The sequence below is a fragment of the Stylophora pistillata genome, chromosome 5 (genome assembly GCF_964205215.1).
Source record: "Stylophora pistillata chromosome 5, jaStyPist1.2, whole genome shotgun sequence".
In the NCBI taxonomy this organism is placed as follows: domain Eukaryota; kingdom Metazoa; phylum Cnidaria; class Anthozoa; order Scleractinia; family Pocilloporidae; genus Stylophora; species Stylophora pistillata.
The window spans coordinates 24672002-24679141 of NC_142523.1; positions in this window are offsets into that span (position 1 = coordinate 24672002).

The following is a 7140-nucleotide window of genomic DNA, read 5'->3' on the forward strand; positions in this document are numbered from 1 at the left end:
GTTCAGGTTGTCAGTTTTAAATTTAATTCTGATACAAATGTATTGAAATGAATTCAATTTGCCACTGCAAAACGTTTTTTTTTTTCATTTTTCTCATAATCTACTTCCCTTCTCTTCTTCCTCGTGTAAGTATCTAAATGGAAATTACACATTATTCATTATAATCCATAAAGTAGCTTCACTCAAATTCTGTTGGTCTAAATGCATCACATGACTGAGAGTGCCCCAACTAACACTGGGGAGTACTGGTGATCTTTCTCATGTTCATAAATTTTCAAACTTAACATTTGATTTGAGAAAAGACTTGAAGATAATAGGGCATACTGACAATATTACAAGCCCACGCCTTTTTCTTGAACTTCACTCTTGAAAAACATTAATTTTTTGTTCCTCTATTCAGATGAATTCTATAGACAAACACCTGTGCACATTTTTGTACCAAATGTCTAGAAAAGCTAGTAAAAATTGGCAGTGCCTATACCCTACAACACATCAAGTTCCTACCTTAAGGAAAAGACCTGAATTGTTTATCTGCATGTCCATTATCCCCGAATGTCTGCTGGACATGGATGTGTACTGCGGATGTGATATCCAGTTGATGGTGCTGAATATTTGTTACATTTAATTCCTTACTAAGTTTGCCACAATTATTTTTGTACCTGCTGTAAAATATATATATATTTTAAATTTTTTAATTTACATTACTCAAAATCCCCTATCACAGTTAATACTTAACTTATAATATATTATACTAAAGGGATAGTCATAGCAAAACACATCACAGACACAGTGCAAATACTTAAATTCATAATGGTTCCTATCTTTTCCTAAATTCTTGATCCTTCTTATATCTTAAGGCAATAAGTCTTTCACTCTCTTTCTTGGCTACTACTTTCGGTACAAAAATGAAACTTTGGGATTAATTGACTTGTTTCTCCTAAACTCCCATATACACAGTTTACCAAGCATTGTCAGATAATTTAGTAGTTCATTTCTAAATAAATTGCCAATTAAAACTTCTTTTAGAGATAGGTTCAGATTTTCACAATGAGAATTACACCACCAATTGCAAAACCTGTTCCAAAAGGTTTATGCATACTGAGCAGTCATAAAACAGATGATACAAGTCTTCTTTGTAAATTGCACGGAAGGAACACATCTCTGACTAAATTAAATATTTTGGTATTTGTAAACAAGATGCGATTGAATAATTTATACTGAGAAGACCAAGGCTTGGAAAATATCCCATTATTTTAAACTCAACTCAAGAGGTTATTATTGAAGGTTTAATCCATCTTAGTAGGTGGCCCTCTGACAAGGTGCGCGAAAAAAATTAAAATTGTGCACTTTTTAGAGGCGAATTGTCCGGGAGAAAATGTTAATTGTGCGGGTAATTGAGCAGGATTGCGTAATCTTGCGTCGAACAAAATATTTCGTATCCCACTCCCTGTTAAAGTAAACATCGGGTTCTCCTCATAAATCACACCTTTTCTTGTAATATCAATGTGAAATTCCTCCTGTAATGGCTAAATGACTTCTAGATTTTACTTTGAATTATTTTTATCTTATTGACCGAGCTTTAGGACCTATTTTGAAGCAATTCTTTGTTCGTCAAAGCGATCGAAAGAGCTAAACGAAAACAGTCGAGGAGATCGCCTCATAATTTGAGTTCGCCAGTAAAAGTTACTGCCGATGGAAGCCGTGTTTTCTTATTCCACTACGATTTACGAAAGTCTTAATATCTGACAACCCATTCGTCCTGTAAATGCTAAGAATAAACATTGCTCTCTTTCACTTTGAATGAGAAAGCCACAACGCCAGCGGCCGGCCTTTTAGAACAACACCTCTGACTCGTTATTTGAAAAGCATAGGCACAAACCGCCAATGAAAAATAGAGTTAGAAGTAGACTAGTGCCCAGGAAAGCGCAGGCTACGGTAAGAACGCCTTGTTGTTTGAATAACGCAATCGACGAGTTGTTTGATGAAAGCCTGGAAACTCTAGAGTATTTTTGAAGGTGAATAGTCTGAAAATTGTCTAAAATATTCTAGAAATCTCGATACTCGACAGAAATACCCGTTTTGATTGAAATTTCAAGTAAAAATTTCTGTATTGTGCGGGACTTTGCGAAGTCCCGGGACTTTGCGAAGTCACAGATTGTGCGGGATTGTGCGGGTTTGACCGAATTGTGCGGCTCCGCACCCGCGCACCCTGTCAGAAGGCCTGTAATAATTAGGGTCAGACAAAAATTGAAGTCCTCTAGTGATTGATAATGAAAATCCTAGTCAATAGATTCAAAGGCCTTTTCAAAATCTGTAAACAGTAGAATACCAGACATCTGAAACAATTCAGCATGATCGATAATGTCGAGAATTGAGTGAGCCACCTCTCCAATAAATCTACCCTGGATAAAACTCGACTGATTATAGTGAATTAGTCGAGCAAAAAATTATTTGATTCTCATGGTAATGACCATAGAAGCGAGGTTAGAGTTAGCATTGACTAATGAAGTCAGCCTCAAGTTTCCAAATACATTTGATCTTTACCTGTTTTATCAGCTAATGTGATAATTGCCAGCTCTTGTGAATTTAATATTTCTCGTGAGTCAAAAGAAGAATTACCTGTAAAAGCCGTGTATAATGCGCACTTTTTTCTACAAAAATAACCATCAAAATCGCGTTGCGTATTATACACGAATTCCATTGTTTGTCACGCACATCCCAATTTGCATATGTTAAAAACACAACAAAAAAGTAACACATTCATGACGAGCTTTGCCCAGCAAAAAAATTTATGCAAATTAGGCTAAGCCGGATCTGAGTTCCGCCTGGCAATTATTAACTGTAAGAGAAGATCTCAGTTCGCGCCCACAGCACGTTCAAGGTGTTGCGGATGAAGTTTCTGTAATTACTTTTTGGCACTTTTCGGCGTCAAAATTGCATAGTTTGGGTAACCCAAAACCCTTAAGCTGACCTTTCTTGTCATAACACGAATGTTTTCCAGAAAGGGACACGCGGTAATGTCGGTGTCTCTCGTGTGCAGGCATTTTTCCAGGTAAAGCCCTCGCGTGGAATGAACTCATGTTTAATTTAACGCTCCTTTTATGCGCACAATGTAAGCCAAAACAATTTTATAGTTAAACGTAAAGATCAGAATATTTTCTTCTAAGGATGATAAATGATCGACGCTGAACTAAATTAAACGCTGAAGAAAATGCAAAACAGCATAACATGTAAAAGAGGAAATTTGGAAAAATACGAAGTTACGGAAACCATGAAAATCTTCGATTTTTAAGAAAGGAAATTTTTATAATTCCAAGCTAGGTAAGCTTTTCTAGTGTTTCATTCTTTAAGGCTTTGTGTAGAGCGGGGCCTTTATTTTATAAACCGTAAAACTTAGTGACAAGTCGAAAGGGCTCGCTCTCGGTTATGATACCAAAGAGTAGAGGGACACCACGGTGATCTTCCAGGTGTTTGATCATCGTCGCCGCTCGTGGTGTACTTCGCTACTGAGGTGAGCGAGATCGACGTTCTTCCTCTCTTTAATTCTGACAGCTGTGTGAAAGACCTGATCCTTACAATGAACAACGGTCAATTGTGCTTTTTCAGTGGCGGCTTTAACGCTCGTCCATATTCAGTGCTTATCCTAAACATGCATGGCATCTCTAGCTATCTACAAGACACGCTGCGATGTATTATTCGTCCATGTCCAACACAACAATTGCGCTAGTGAGATAGAGAATCGAAAGATCACATTGTTGCGCTCGAGGCAGAGTGCGCTAAGTTTGCCAAGTTTTACAATGGACAACAGACCGTACGGCCTCCCGCAAGAATAAGGACAAGGTCTATCAGTTACAAGCAATGGATAAGTGGAATTGTAAAAAGTTTTAATTCGTCCGTGCATCGAAAGACCGATGGTATGTAATTTTGCTCTTTTCCGTTCTTCACACACTCGAATAGCTGTTAAAATTAAATTTAATTGCGGGTTGTGCAGTCAAAATGTAACGTCTCCCAACATGGTTTTAGTTAAACCAGTGTCTTCTGAGGCGCTTCCACCAAAATAATTTAGAAGGGAACAACAGCGCTAACCGATTTAATATCTTCTCAAGAACATGTCAAAGTCTATTAAAACGCAGAAATTAAAATAGTAAGAATTGGTGGTTCATGTTAAAAATCATTAAAGAACAGTTCTCAGTTTGGCTCGATAGTGCTGTCACTTTGCACTAGTTGTTCATAGCGACTTACTCATTACTTTCAGTATTTGTTCGAGCTTTTCTTCGACGAAATAGGGGAAGAAATCGCAATTCACCTCTAAAACAAAAATAATAAGCTCTTCTCCCAATTGGACACCAGATATGACTGCGTAGTAATAATTGCGTTGTACGCGAAGTTGCAGTGTGAGAAAAATGAGTGAGGGAAATAATTCTAAGTGCTGTACAGCGCGGTTTTTAACATAGATTACCTAGCTAAATGACCTGCTTGTCTTAGATATTTATGATAATATAGGAAGGTCCCCAAGGAATACTAATAACCCGGCGTGTAATTTTGTGATTGACAAAACCTGATAGCTCAGGTTTATGTTTGAAAGGGCAAATCATTTAGTACATTTCACTCCAGAAGTAAATAATCTCTTAACTTTCGTAATTATTATTTTGGTTTCAGGCAAATGGTGTCGAGTTGAAAGATACTAAGTTCCTGAAACATACATCCAAGCTTTGTTAGCAGGCATGCCGAATGCTTCTATAAACGTGCGAGGGTAAAAAATACATTTGCGGCCCCCTGTATGGAGAGAAAAATCCAAAGTTTTTTATTACAGGGATGGTAGAGTGAATGATGTTATTTCTGGTCTGAGTCATCAATGTTCTGTACCATTAGAGTTAAGAAAAGCTATCGGGGGAATATGGAGGTTGCTGCAAGTAGTAGCTGTTAAACTCTCAACAAGCTTTACAGGCGGCCAATTAAAGAGCATGGGGCAAGAAATCAAGCACGATTCTCACCCAGTAAACTAAAATGGTTGTTGGCAATTGAGATGGACGAGCAACCAGGGAATTTGAAGTAATCTGGTGGCCTGATTTTTTCTCAAGCACTAAAAATGGGAAACTGACCTTGCGATTTTATGTTCCTAAAGTGATACTTTGATTTCAATGATGTGTAGTACACAGTCTAGTTGACTTGTTCGTCATGTTTCCATAAATTTAGTAGCTGTTTCTTGGCAGTTTTTGTAAGTTTGTAAAATGTGTTTTGCATTTAGAGGAACAAACTTGTCTGTAGAAGGCTAAGATTAAACCCTGAATACAGCAAAATGACCCTGTAATATTAATGCAATTCATGTCTAGCTGGGCGCACTATACTCTGATGCCCTTCATTCTGTTCTAACCAAATTCAGAGGAAAAAAAACACCTGGAGAAACTCTTAGAGGGATAATATCTGTGGACTTTCACCATTTCTATGGTCATCAGGAATGACAGAATAAAGCAGTAACTGTTCACAAAGTCTTAATTCACTTAACTGAAAGAATAATGAGTTGGAGGGAACTATAGATCATTTTTTTCCAAGCATCTCTAATAATTCATGATGGAAATAATAATAACATTGATAACAATAATAATGATAATAATGATAATAATAATAATAACAATGATAACAATAATAATGATAATAATAATAATAATAATGATAAAAATATTTACATTGGTTAGAGAAATAATGTTCATTATCCTGATGGTTATAATTCCTATGATTATTTCCATTAATCTAATCATTATTATTATCATTCATATTACTATTATGATTATTTCAATGTTTATCTATGAACAAAATAGTGTTATTGTTAGTCTAGCTGAATGAGTATCCAAGTGATTGAAACTGGGGCAAAAACAAATTAAGAAAAGACAGAAAAACCCCAAAAACTGTTCAGGACTGCAATTCTTGAGTTGGCTCATTGTGAAAGGTTTTGGGACTTCATTAAGCAAGTGCTGTCTGTAGTGGGCCCTGTGTCAAAGAGAGAAGAGTAGCAGCTGAATTAATAATAATATTACTAAGGACAATGATAGCATTGATTGACCAAAGTCACCCTATGACTAATAACAGATGATACGTGACAAACAGGATAAGCAACACACTTTTCAAAACAAAAAGAGCAAGCTAAAACTGCCATCAGATAAAAATAACTGTCCATAAAAGACTGACAGCATAGAGCTGAAAAGAAAAATAGGGACTGGTTCTGCCATCAGATAACAACAGTCCATAGACTGACCACCCAAGAGAAACAGAACAGATCGGTGGTTCTGCCATCAGATAACAACAGCCCATAATGGACTGACTACCCAAGAGAAACAGATCCACCTGTTAGTTCTGCCATCAAATAACAACAGTCCATGGACTACCTACCCGAGAGAAACAGAACTAGGCAGGTGGTTTTGAATCAGAAAACAACTATTTAAGACCTCTGTACAATGTGTCTTAGAAAATCTTCTGCATTCTAACAATCTATTGAAGACACAAACTATCAGAAACACTTGAATTTCTATTTGGGGGGAGGGGGGAGGAATTAAATGAAAATCTACTTGCCTCAGCATGCCATCCTCACTGAGCAGACTATTTCAATTTGAAAATGATGATCACAATCATAAAGATAATGATAATGATAACAATAACAAATCATTATTATTATCATTTATATTACTATTATGATTATTTCAATGTTTATCTATGAACAAAATGGTGTTATTGTTAGTCTAGCTGAATGAGTATCCAAGTAATTGAAACTGAGACAAAATAATCTCAAGAAAAGCCAGGAAAACCCCAAAAACTGTTCAGGACTGCAATTCTTGAGTTGGCTCATTGTGAAAGGTTTTGGGACTTCATTAAGCTGGTGCTGTCTGTAGTGGGCCCTGTGGCAAAGAGAGAAGAGTCCCAGCTGAATTAACAATTATAATAATAATGAAGACAATGATAGCATTGATTGACCAAAAGTGCCTCCGACTAATAACAGATGATACGTGACAAACAGCATAAGCAACACATTTTTCAAAACAAAAAGAGCAAGCTAAAACTGCCATCAGATAAAAATAACTGTCCATAAAAGACTGACAGCATAGAGCTGAAAAACATAGGGACTGGTTCTGCCATCAGATAACAACA